The sequence below is a fragment of the Zootoca vivipara genome, chromosome 7 (assembly GCF_963506605.1).
Source record: "Zootoca vivipara chromosome 7, rZooViv1.1, whole genome shotgun sequence".
NCBI classification, from domain to species: Eukaryota; Metazoa; Chordata; class Lepidosauria; order Squamata; family Lacertidae; genus Zootoca; species Zootoca vivipara.
The window spans coordinates 22,449,283-22,462,868 of NC_083282.1; positions in this window are offsets into that span (position 1 = coordinate 22,449,283).

Consider the following 13,586-nt stretch of genomic DNA (forward strand, 5'->3'; position numbering starts at 1 on the left):
GCTGTTATCCCGAATAGAAAGGAGGCTCCATTTCGGGTGCCACTCTGCCCATGTCTGGGCACCAGAAATCAGAAAGAGCGGCATCAGAAGTCGCTTCTATGCATGTCCAGACATGCGTAGAAGCGACTTCCGGTGCCACGCCGCTGCTGATCCCGCATTTTTCAGCAAGAGACTTGGCAGCTATGCCTCTGTCTGCTGTAGCCAATTGCTCATTTGGAGCTATCCTTGGTCCTGAAACTTCTTTCCAGCCGTGACCTGCTGATTTGCCCCCTTTTCAATGGGCTTCATCACTGGACCAGAACTTGACAGTTATGCACACACTCTTCTGCCTTCAAGGGCTTCCACTTTCACCATATCTGAGGGAGAGGGTCTCTTCATGAACCTGTTTGCTTATGTCAGGGGTCGAGGAAGTGCATTTAGTCTGAGGGTGGCATTTCCTCACGGGCGATCTTTCAGCAGCCACATGCTGGTAGTGATCAGAGCAACAGGTGTTACCCTTGCCTTAATACAGTAAAAGTCAGAGATTTTTGCATACACCTCACACACATTTCTCTATTTGCCATCAAGTCAAGCAAGAGGTGTTATCACAGGACACCTTCCAGCCAGGCCAAAGTACTTGAGGAAGGCGTGGATTATGGCTATTGAGATCTGTAGCCCAGGGACTGAGGTGTGTGTACTGGGAATGGGTGTGGGCTGGGATGTGTTAGTTAACATATGTAGATGCAGTTGTGCCTTTAGATGAGCTTCTGGGTTGGATCCAATTGGATTTGTAGGTGCATTCCCAACAGCAGCCGCATAACACTGGTCTTGAACGACCTACATTGGCTCCCAGTACGTTTCCAAGCACAATTCAAAGTGTTGGTGCTGACCTTTAAAGCCCTAAACGGCCTCGGTCCAGTAGACCTGAAGGAGCGTCTCCACCCCCATCATTCTGCCCGGACACTGAGGTCCAGTGCCGAGGGCCTTCTGGTGGTAACCTCGCTGCGAGAAGCCAATTTACAGGGAACCAGGCAGTGGCACCTGCCCTGTGGAACACCCTCCCACCAGATGTCAAAGAGAAAAACAACTACCAGACTTTCAGAGGACATCTGAAGGCAGCCCTGTTTAGGGAAGCTTTTAATGTTTAATAGATGGTTGTATTTTAATACTTCTGTTGGAAGCCGCCCAGAGTGGCTGGGGAAACCCAGCCAGATGGGCGGGGTATAAATAATAAATTATGTTGTTGTTGTTGTTGTTGTTGTTGTTGTTGTTGTTGTTGTTGTTACATGCAGCAAAGCTTGAGAATGGCTGGGCCAGGGAGATCATGCCTGCAACTGTCACCAGTGAAATAAAGCACCTGTGCATGTAGCAGCCTGTGCAAAACACAGCAGAGCACTCTTTTAAATCTATACTTCCAAAGGACAGATGAGTCCAAAGCCTACTCTTTTCTCCCTCCATCTGCAGGCTTCAGAGAATTAGCAACATCTGTTTCTCAGTCTATAGCTGTGGCAATAACATCTTCTGTTAGGTACAGAACCTACAGAAGCCACAGACATGTAAGTTGTCTGTGTGGGAGTCCAGAAAAACAAGATAGTGTAACGTAGCTATACTTCCTGTTCCTCTTTGAATGCCACTACTGGGTAGTATCAAGACAAAGGAAGTTGCCTTATTCTGAGTCAGAGTATTGGTTGTCTACAGTGACTGGCAGCAGCTGTTTAGGATTTCAGACAAGGATCTCTCCAGCCCCACCTTGAGATGCAAGGGATCGAACAAAGTAGATATTCTACTATTGAGTTGCGGCCCTACCCCCTTTATGGACCCTTTAAGCAGGAGCAGGTAACTCTTATATGCCACTCCAACCAGTCATGTGCTGAAAGTACTAATCAATCTGTCTTGCAGTGAAGGACGCTTGGTAGATAGAAGGCTGTATAGTGTGTGGGGGGGGGAAAGGAATGGCAGGGAAGTCCTTGGAATGGCATGCATAAGAGGGATAGTGAGAAGGAAAGTCCCCCCCTTTTATGACCGTGGACATAATTCTGTTTGTCTGCTCTCAAAATAACCTGCAACAACTTTGGGTATTGTCAACTGCAATGTGGCGCAGTAAGTATTTGCTTCTGTATATTACAGTTCATTTAAGCAACAAAAAACATTTGATCTACTGTTTCATTCTGGAACACTCATAAAGGCAGGTTAATATTTCATAGATTTATAAGGCCAGGTCCTCAGCTGGAGAAACTGGCATGGGACCATTGATACCCGCAGAGCTATCATGGCTGATTTGTACCAGCTGAGGACCCGTTATGCTGAGGTGTGTGTGTGTGTGTGTGTGTGTGTGTGTGTGTGTGTGTGTTTCTGGTTTATTTATTTATTGCCTTAAAGAAGCTATTTGTGCTTGACTGTCAGAAGACAAATATCCTGGCCATGAGCAATGTTGACAGTGTGGAACTGTGTCACCTCTGGTAGAGGCTGGGAAAGCAATTGTTGACTAGTTACAATACCAGGAGCTATTTCCATCTGTCCCCATCCTCGTAACATTTCTTGCAAGGCTGCACCCAATTCCCCTTCATGTTGTAACATAGCAGGGACAACAGAATCCCTATTCAGACTGCATTCTGATTCCCTGCTTAAACTGTGACTTCTCAAGGCAAGGCAAGAATCAGGAGCCTACGGAGATATATGCTAGATTTCAATATCAAAGCAGAGATTTGGGGCTTTTGTTTTTCCCCCCCTGAGTTGCTATTGCGGCATTATTGAAATATTGCCATTGCATTACAAAGGAAATATTTATTGAATATTATTATGTGTGTCTGTTATTTGCTTACTTCGTTGGCTGCTTTGAACACAACGTCCCTTGTGGAAAGGCAGCAAATAAAGTCTCATCTGATCTGATCTGCTTCTGGCCTGCAGTACTGTAAAGGGAGAAATAAATGCTTGATTGCTTTCTTTTAGGGAAGTGCCACAGTTCCGGGGGAGAGCATCTGCTTTGAATGCAGAAGGTCCCAAGTTCAGTGCCTGGCATCTCCAGGTAGGGCTGGGAATGTTCAGTCTCAAACCCTGGAGATCCCCTGCCACTCAGTGTAGACAATACTGAGAGAAAGGGACCAATGGTATGACTGGAAACCAAGGGTCTGGAAACCAAACCTTAAAGGGATCGCTTGAAAGAGCTGGGTGTGGTTAGCCTGGAAATGAGGAGACTGAGAGGAGATATGATAGCCATATTAAAATATCTCAAGGGCTGACACATGGAAGAGGGGACAAGCTTGTTTTCTCCTGCTTCCAGTTATAAGAAAGGAAATTCCGACTAAACCTATGAAAAACTTTCTGACAGTAAGAGCTGTTCAACAGTGGAATAGTCTCCCTCGGGAGGTTGTGGGCTCTCCTTCCTTGGAGGTTTTTAAGCAGAGTTTGGATGGCCATCTGTCATGGATGCTTTAGCTGAGATTTCTGCATTACAGGAGACTGGACTACATGACCATTGGGGGTTCTCTTCCAATTCTATGATTCTATGTGCTGAGTGGAGAGGTATCTTTATATTAGCCTGAGAGCAGTACCTGTGTTCTTAATTTTGATGTAGTGCCTGGAAATCTTAGTCATCTTCAACATCCTCATCATCAGCTTTAGGAAGTTTATACTAGATGGGACTATTAGTCCGTCTAGTCTAGTTTGGTCTTCTCTAACTGGCAACAGCTCACCTGCTACTTGGTCCTTGCTGTGGGAATTGAAGCTCGAACCTCCTGCATGCTCCAACATATGAACTATGGGCTCATCTCTATTGCTTTTACACTTGGTCCTCAGGTTTTTGAGTTCAGAGTAATGGCATAAATATTATGCCTAAGATAAACAACTAGATACAGAAAAAGCTTTTGATAATCTTTCCTGGATTTTTTTGGGGGAAGCTACTGGATTGAATGGGAATGTGAGAGAAATTTGTGAGGGGAATAAATGCAATACTGTATATACATACAGAGCAATTTGCAAGTATAATAGTGAATGGAGTGTTAACAGAAAAACGTATTATCAGAAATTAATGGCACAGGTACAGTGTGATCCCTGGTCATGTTGAAATCAATAGGATTGTGCAGTTAGAAAAGGCTAAGACAGCGACTGCTAGCAGTAAGGCGTTGCAATGACCTTTCCTCTGGGTTTTTCTTTTAGGTAGTTTTTGATTTCTTCTTCCAAAGGGAGATGTACCTTGAGTGTTTGGACATGATGAGGCCTGTGAGAAAGCAGTGTGATGCTGAGTGGTAGAAGTTAGGTTGCAACAACTTAAGCCAGGGCTTGTCGCTACGGCTGGTGAACTGTCAAGCCTTATGGTCTCAACTTCCCTTGAGAAAAAGCATTCCTCCAGACCTGACATATTCAGTCAACATCAGGCAGTTGTGGACATGATTATCAGTACCTTGATCCTTGCTTTCCACTTCAGAGACAGAAAGCTATCATTCCCTCCTCAAGAGCTTTGAAGTGCTCCACTGCTCCCTGTTAAGGGCATCTCTCCCCAACTTCCATCCTGGTGCCCTGTTGCTCCGAAATATTATACTCTGGACGAAGATGAAGGCAAACAAATTCTCTCCTTGGGCAGTGATGCCTGACATGGTACCCTAATGGTGTCTGAGCTCTAGATGTCTATTTATTTCCTTGCCAGCTCTCTTGAAAGCATCAGGTTGTCAGTTTATGCTCTCTGTCAGAGATTTCTTTTTGGAAGCTAAGCAAACTGAACACTGGTTCTAGTGAAATGTTATTTTGTTGATCCCTCCCCACTTCACACTTCACATTAAAATAAAAATAAAAATCTATCTTTTGAGACTGAAAATCCATATACAGTTCCATGGTAAAGTGCATGTGATGGTACTGGGAGAGCAATGAGTTACTAATTGTAGGAGGAGCCATCCAGAGGCAACATGGGAAGAAGAATGACATGATGCTGTTTGTGTTATGAATAAGACAGGTGACTTGTTAGAGGCTCTAGGCCTCAATTGTGAGCTTCACTGTCACAATAGAAAGCTTCACTGTCAGCAGAGAAGCTTCAGGTACAATGCGTGCCCCATTGTGCCCATCCAAATGCTGGGCACGCAGAGTTTACTGTAGGTGGCATTCTTGTCACTAGTAGCTCCATAAAGGGGCATTTCAGGGTCTGTGCTGTGCTGTGCCAGCCATGCTGCCATCATTTGAGGGAAAGCCTATTTACAGTGCCAGCCTTGAAACTGGTGCCACCCTGTCCCTTACCTTCCGTTAGGGCTGGGTGAGGGATGCACTGCTGGCTGTGCCATTCTTTCATATTCTGCCACACTGCTGTTCAGAATTGTGCCCTACGTCCTAAACACCAGTGTCTGTTTCTGTTGGATGCCTGAGGGCAGCACTGACTTTCCGCCAGAGCCGTTTCCAACTGTGTTGCACACCATGGACATGTTTGCCTACACGAGTGATACAGGTGAGAACACTGGTCAGGCTTCCGTTTCATCTGAGTCCTACGGAATAATGGAGACATCACCCCTTTCAGCTCAAAGGCAAATGGCAGTATCCCTGAGATGGAGGAACCACAAAGTCCAATGTACCAAGGAGCTTATATCAGAACGGGCATTGTTATGGAGAAAAGAGACACTGCATTGAATAACCTCACGACTGAAGGATATTACATGAGTAAGCAGCCTCCTCTTGCAATTACTTACATTGCCACACCTGCAATCCCCTTCTTCTGCTTTCCACCACACAAGTACCGGAGATACATTGCATAATGAGAACCTTAAATGTTGCGTTTTACTGGAGTGGAAGGACCTGATCAGGGCATATGACAATGAAAATAAAGTTGGAAGAAATGGGGGCAACCATTTATAGCTCAGGTGTGGACAACCAAGGGCCCTCAGCCTAAGGGGTCAGTCCAGACTTCTGACAGGAGTGTTTGTTACTCCTCAAGCAACATGGCAGAAAGAAAGAAAGGCCTGTCAGAAAGGTAGAAATGGAAAAAGGGGGTGGCAGAATAAGAGAGAGAGAGAGAGAGAGAGAGAGAGAGAGAGAGAGAGAGAGAGAGAGAGAGAGAGAGAGAGAGAGAGAGAGATGGCCCCTCCCACTTTGGGCTCTGCTCATTGCTGGATTCTGCTTTTGACAGTTTACTCCCAGATGAATGTAGCCTTTTTAAAAACACTTAAATACTCTCTCTCTCTCTCTCTCTCTCTCTCTCTCTCTCTCTCTCTCTCTCTCTCTCTCTCTCTTGCTACTTGTCCTTCTTAAATCTCTGACGATGCAGTGCATGATGCCCACTGATCAAAGGGTTGAAACAGGGGCATGATGATGTATGCAGCAACTGTTAATGTTGTTAATATTTTTTATTATAGATTATAAATGCTGTATTGATTCGTTAATCATATTACTTATAATAATAATTTTAATAATAATTCTATTATCTGTACCCCGCCCACACCATTTGCCCCAGCCACTCTGGGTGGCTAAACTTTTACTGTAATTGTGATGTTTAGCTTGTTTTTTAGTTGCTGCTCTGCTAATAGCGTTTTATGGGTTGTCATTGCTTTATTGGTGATTTATTATTTTAGAAAACAAAATAAAAAAATTCCTTCCAGTAGCACCTTACAGACCAAGCAAGTTTGTCATTGGTATGAGCTTTCGTGTGCATGCACACTTCTCCAGATATCTTTATTTTGAATTTTATTTTGTTTCGACTACGGCAGACCAACACGGCTACCTACCTGTTATTATTTAATATAATTTATGCCGTGCTTGTGATGTTCTATTGTGTTATTGTCTGTAAGCTGCTTTGAGATTCACTTGAATGAAAAGCAGAATGGAAATGCAATAGATCAAATCAAATCAAACTTTGGTCAGGCCTGGGCTGCATAGAAGAGGGACGTAGGAACATCAGGTGCTGCCTGATACAGAATCGGCCCACCAGCCCATCTAGCTTATTGCTGTCTACACTGACTGGGATTGAACCTGGAACTTTCTGCATGCAAATCATGTGCTCTACCACCGGGAGGTGGCAATGGGGTCAAGAGTGCAATCCTCTAAATGTCTATTCAGAAGCAAGTCCCATTGAGTTCAATGGGGCTCACTCCAATGTAAGTGGCTTGCAGCTTACACAGTACATCTGCACAGTGTCATAAACCCGCTCCTTTCCTCTCCTTGGCCGTTGCTTAGTAATGGCAGTTAGTAGAGCATAAAACTCTTAATCTTAGGGTTGTGGGTTTGAGCCCCAGGTTGGGCAAAAGAATCCTTCATTGCAGGGGGTTGGATGATTAGCCTTCCAACTCTGCAATTCTATGATTTGACCCCTACAGGGGCCACAACTAACTCCTCAACCATTCCCATAGCTAACTGAAGAATCAGTGGGGCAAAATATATGTGTGAATCTGTTGAGCTTTCTATTTGATTTGAATAACCTGGACAATTTTGTATGGGCAGGCACCTAGAACAAGGGTGAGGAGCCTTCAGCCTGGGGGCCAAATGCAGCCCTTCCCAGCCTGTCTGTCTGTGTCTCTCACTACCACCCTTCCTCTACCCCAGGCTGCACTCCTCATTGGCCATACTCTGCACCCTCAAGTGCTTCTGGCTGGCTGGGATGTGTCTTTGAACTCTCATAAGGCCTTTTGCTTCCTGGATGGACAAGAGAGAGGGTGTTGGGGTGTGTGTATAGAAATTAGCATTTCTGTAGAATTTACATTTGTTGCTCCAACTAGTGCTATTTTTCCAGCAAAAGAGGTGCCAGAACTGTTGAAGATTCATTCCCTGTGTCTGCAGTCATGGGATTGTTGTCTATCACATGACTGTATGTTTTGACTCCACAGAGTGGGAAGTGATGGAGACAGGATGTTTGTGTTACTGTGTTCCATGAAATGGGACTGTTGTCCTTTGTTCTTTCTCTTTTCTGTCTGATGCTAGAGAGAGAGGGAGGCATGTTGCATTGCTCCGTGTGTGTTTATATGTAAATAAAGTAGATTAGCCAAATGCTGAGTTGCTGAGGTCTGTTACGCGCACTGCGTACACTCTGCGGATCCCTGAGTGTGCTGATGTCTGTTGGCATCAGTCACTGTGATGTTCGGGCTGAAGAAAGCTTTTGAAGCTCCCGAACGATTGACCAGGAGGGAGAGAACATGCCAGTCAGGCATGTGTCTCTGCCAGGGTACTACTCGTGTGTAGGACGGATCCTAACAGGAACTCACCATGGACACTTCCCTCTTTCACATAGAATGGGAGTAGCAGCCACCTAAGAGGTTTTGAAACCCACCTGAAAGGTGCCAGAACTGATTTCCTGTAAGTTCTGACTGAAAGCCCTGGCTCCACCCACTTTTGCTTCTGACCACTCCCACTGCTAAGTGATCCCTGGAACATTGCCCTTGGGCTCAAAAGTTTTCTGGCCCGTTACAGAGGCACTGCTGCTTCTGCTGCCAATTTATCTGCTCGTTTTTCCTTTCCCCTTTGTAATTGTGGTGGCTGGTTTCAATTTGCGATGTTGCATCCCACCCTAGCAATGCCCGGCAATGAAAGGCAGGTTAGAAATAGTTGCTTTTCTTTCTTTTATTTATTAGTAGAAATATATACAGCATACAAAGCACATTCAATATATTAGGAAACTACAGAAAAACAAAAAGCCATATATCACAGTAATAGGTTAGAAACATTTTCAGTAAATAAAAAATAAAAATTGTCCTGGTTGAATTCTGCCCTTCGCTTGCTTCTAGACTGATGTCTCAACAAATCTGTGTTTTTTTTGAAGAAGAGAAAAGCATTTCTAATTGGTTGTAATTCAGAGATGCACACGGCCTGGAATTTGGATGTTAAAGGGTTGCATGCAGATTGCATTCCTATCTGGTTTTCTCTAGCGTGAGGCTGAGTGGAATCAACACACAACATGTCTTAGTAGCTCCTAATTCTAATGCTTCATTTAAAGCATCCCACTTCGGTAGAGTGACAAAATACATTTCAAATACAGTTTTTTTAAAAATCCATTATGAAAGATTAACATATTCCATTGTTATAGTGAAAGCACCCCAAACTGTTAAAAGCCTATTGTCAGATGTAATTTGAAAGCAGGAACACCCTCCCCACATGAGATGAAAATTAATTCAACTTTCTATATGTAACATTGCATATAAACAGCAGTTTAGCCTGATGCGCATTTTTGGAACTCATGTTTTTTTTTAAATTCATGACAACAAGGATTCCAAAGATCCAGAGATCTTAACAATGAAGCAAAAGTAAGGTGAGTACCACTTCGGGTGTACAAAGATCTTTATTCAGTGCAGCTATTTACAATATTGAAATGCCAGTGTAAGGAAGCAAAAGCTGGTTGCAGCTTCTTTAGCTGCTGGTATAGATTGTAAAAGCAAAAGGTTTGCAATAACCACATTTAGTATTGACAATATTTGGAAAAAAATTGCTCAGGATACGATGTGTTTTGTTCTCAATACAGCCCTGCTAGGTAGACAGAGGCAGGGACTGGTCCAAGTAAGGTTCATGGCTGCGTGGGTTTGCACCAAGGTGTCCCTGATCCCAATCTGATCCACAATCTACTGTACTGCAATGGTCATCTGTCAATAGTTGATTGCGCACATTGCACAACATATTAAAACAGAGACAGCCTAGGCTGAGCATTGCCCCCCCCCCCCAGAGAACACACTTCTGCCCTTGCACTTGCTGAATCAAACTCCTTTTTCCTCCCCCCTCTTCTTATCTATCTGCTCCTCTGCCTCCACACCAGGCTCCTTCATTTCTCATCATCGTTCCCTCTGCTTCCTATTATTTCTACCTTAAATCAATTTGTGTTAAACAATCACCATTGCCCATGACAACTCCACTTTATTTCTGTCTCTCTTCTGCTCATTTAGAAGCAGACTTTGTGGTGCCATCAAACAAATGAGAGTTATTTAAAGAGTGGCCCAGTTCCCTTAAACAACAACAACAACAACCCCACGATGCTTTGATCCTGCAGCCTGATAATCCAACCAGCCTGATCAGTCACAATAAAGTATGACTAGCATAGCTAGTTCAAATAGCCTAGCAGAGTGTTGTGTAAACAAACCAGAGATGTTGATGAAACATCATGCTGAGCATGGCAATAGGAGGGCTCGTTCTACTACAGGGCAATGGGATGGGGCTGGTTCTACTACTTGATAAACTCAAGGGTGCTTTAAGAGTGGCTGGACAGGAGACACATACATCTGATACATTGGGCAAAATCCACCAGGAAGTTACGTTTGAGTGTCATTGAAATTCCTGCCTGGGGCTGCCATCTAAAACATCTAAGGAACCTTGGTTGAGGAACTCTCCTTGGTTGGTAGCATCTCCCTGGAGTCTTGGGCTCTCTCAAAAGCTCCATCATCTCATCCCTGACCTTAAAACAAAACTGGAGACTCCAGAAACCAAATCTGGGATTTTGTGTGTGCGAAGCATGTGCTCTTCCATTCTGCTGCCACCCTTCCCACAGTTCCTGGTTGGTTGTGTTTGCTACATTCCTTATTGGCAAGGTGAGAGTCATTTCCATTTGTCTTCATCAGAAACCACCCCAAAATCTGAGCCAGCTCTAAACCTGGCCAGGGTGCCCTTTGTTCTATGCTGCTTAAAAGGCATAGAGGGTGTGACCTGGTGCAGAACAAAAGCACAGCTTGTGAGGCTCTGATCCTGTGGACAGGATGCAAGTGAAATAAGCACCTGCTCAATCAGAGCTGAACAAACTCACTTTGCATGGCACTGTTGGACCAAGTTAGCAGATTGTCGCCATGCTCCTACAGTGGTGTAGCTGGATGTATACTTCTTCTAGGGAGCAGGCCTGAATGCACAATTTGGAGCCAGTGCAGAATTTTGGATTGGTTACAAATGTTTAAAGCAAATTTCTAGCCATTAAGGACTCAGAGATAAAGCTGAGAACATCAGGGTTGATCTCTCACAAGCCAGCATCAGGTATAGAACTTGGGGTTCCTTCCAACTTTATGATTCTATGATTCTACTACTCAAGGTGTTCCGGTGCTTTGTGTGAATGAATGAATAAATCAATTTATTTTGGTCACTGACCAGAATGAGTGTCTTGTGTTTCTTCCAGGAGCTAATGGAAACATGCTAAAACACAGAAAAACACAGATGTTCACAAATGCACTTACTTTTTCTAATTAATTTTCATTGCGGAATTTTGTTTTTCTCCATGCAGAAATCAGGTGGGGAGGATTGCAAGTTTGCGTATTTTCCTGCTTATGCATCACATGTCAGTGCAATGTCTCTCAGGATCAAGGCATCAATGTCCGAAATACAGGTTAGTTCTCCATTTTTGCATCCTTCTGTTCTTACCAGGGGAAAAAATCACCTCTTGCCTTTCCCAACCCCCCATCTCATCTTACAGCTCCTGCTCTCCACCATCCCCCTCCAGCCTCATCTGAGGTTATTGCCCTATGATGGGCTCACCAGAATAGTCTCCATAAGCTCCTACTTGTGCTTTGAACATCTCCGCAAACTGGCTCCAAGTGTGGAACTTCAGAGCCCTGAATGAACTGACTGATGAACGCTAGATTGGTTTGAGAATTCCCTTGATGATTTAGAAGTGGTGAAGGTGCAGTTTGGGGCTGCTTCTCCCATTGTGGAACTTGTGCTGTTGGCTTCAGAAGATCAGGGAGGCATCCTATTGGCTGCAAGAAAACACAGGCTAAAGATTTGTGCAACACATGCATTTATTTGTTTGTTATTCACCCCACATTTGGCATTCAGTTTAGAAATGCCAAGTCAATAAGTTCTTTCAGATATGATCTTAAATCTTGTCTTTTTCAACTCAGGTCTACTCATATTGATCTGGTGTTTCTTGCACCACCACCACCCCTTTCTCAATAGCAGGGGAAGCTTTCTTTTTCATTTTTTTCTCCCCCTTTATTAGCTTACTACATAGCTAGATAGTGACGAATGCCACAGTATTATTAGTTTCGCCATTTATGCCTGTATTTGAAAACAAACAAACAAACAAAAAGAATGAGAGCACGGGAAAGGGGGAGGGAATATCTGAAAATGCGCAGGGAATAAATTCCAGAAACTACCAGCTTTTGTAGAGATGTATATTGATTTCATCACACCATATGCGGAATTCAGGTATTGGGATCAGAATATGATTTTGTTAAAGGGAAAATAAAAAACAACTTTTTTAAAAAAAAAGCCAAGCAAACTGGAGAGAGAGAGAGAGAGAGAGAGAGAGAGAGAGAGAGAGAGAGAGAGAGAGAGAAGTATAATCACTCCTGGCTGTTGTAAGTCTGATAAACATCCATAGAACACATCACCACATGTCACATGTGAGTTCAAAAAGTCCATATGCCCTCATCTTCTGCACTGGCACAAGAAGGTGTGTAGCAAGTTCTTCGGGAATCAGCCTGAAGCTAAGTAAAGAGATTCTGATCCCCCCGGCTTGAATCACAGAAAAATAATGTGCTGGTCATGCTACTTCTAAAAGGACAACACAAATATTCTAAAGAATACTTTTTTGGATATCTGCCCAAATGCACACAATATCTAGACAAAAAGAAAACTGTGTGTCTGTGTCTATCTCTCTCTGTGTGTGTGTTACACTGAATATCCAGCATTTGGTTAATGTCAATGTTCAAAGCTGAATGCTGATAACATCTGGTGGGTTTCCTGAATATCTGGGCACAGCCGCATATTCCCTCACTTTTCAGACACTCTCAAGCAGGGGCAGCACATCCCGTTTCACCACCTGAGGCAAAACTGGAACATGCTGCCACCCCTGCTTAATGGTGCCCCGCCACCGACACTGTGCCCATCTTACCTGTGTTATGTGGCAGCAACTGAGAAGCACCCACAGCGGCACTGACTTCCGGTGAGATCTCATGAGATCTCACCAAAGTCTCGCGAGAGCTCAGGCGCTCCATGAGGCCAAGGTGGAAAATGGTGCCACTGCTGTGCTGCTTCTCCGCTGAAGGAGGAGATAGTGGGGAGGGCGGGGGAGGTGAGGTGGATGACACCTCTTGGGCTTCTGCCACTCGAGGCAGGTGCCTCACCCTGCCTCATCACTGGGCCAGATCTGCCTTCAAGTGAACACAGCTAAATCCTATTTAGGCAACACTCACTGTTGATGCTGATAATGACCTAAACCTGGATGGGGGAACCTGTGGCCCTCCAGAATTTGTTGGACTAGAACTCCCATCATCCCCCACTCTTAGCCATGCTGGCTGGGGCTGGTGGGAATTGGTGTCCAAGAAAATACAGAGGGCTACTGGGTCATCACATTTCCCCCAAACCATGGTTTAGTTGAGAGGTAGACTCTCCAGATGCTACAGCTCCCATCTTTTGTAACCATTGGCCATACTGGCTGGCGCGGAACATCTGCCTGGTTTAGTTATCAGGTTCAAGTCACGGCGAGCTTCAGGCTCATGTGACCCCAACTCTGTTCCTGGAGTGGAACAGAGCTCAGTTCTCCTTTAGGGGCGGGGCAATTATTCAAAGAAGGAGTGAGACTGGAAATTGTGAACACCACTGCTTTTATTAAAGCAGCCCCCATTCAAAGTTCCCATTTTTGAGAGCCACTAGTCCTTTACCAAAGGCTCAATGAAACCTGGTTTTGCAGTCTGCCTGGAATGGACCAAAAAGGGGGGTGAGGGGGAGGTGTTTTTATG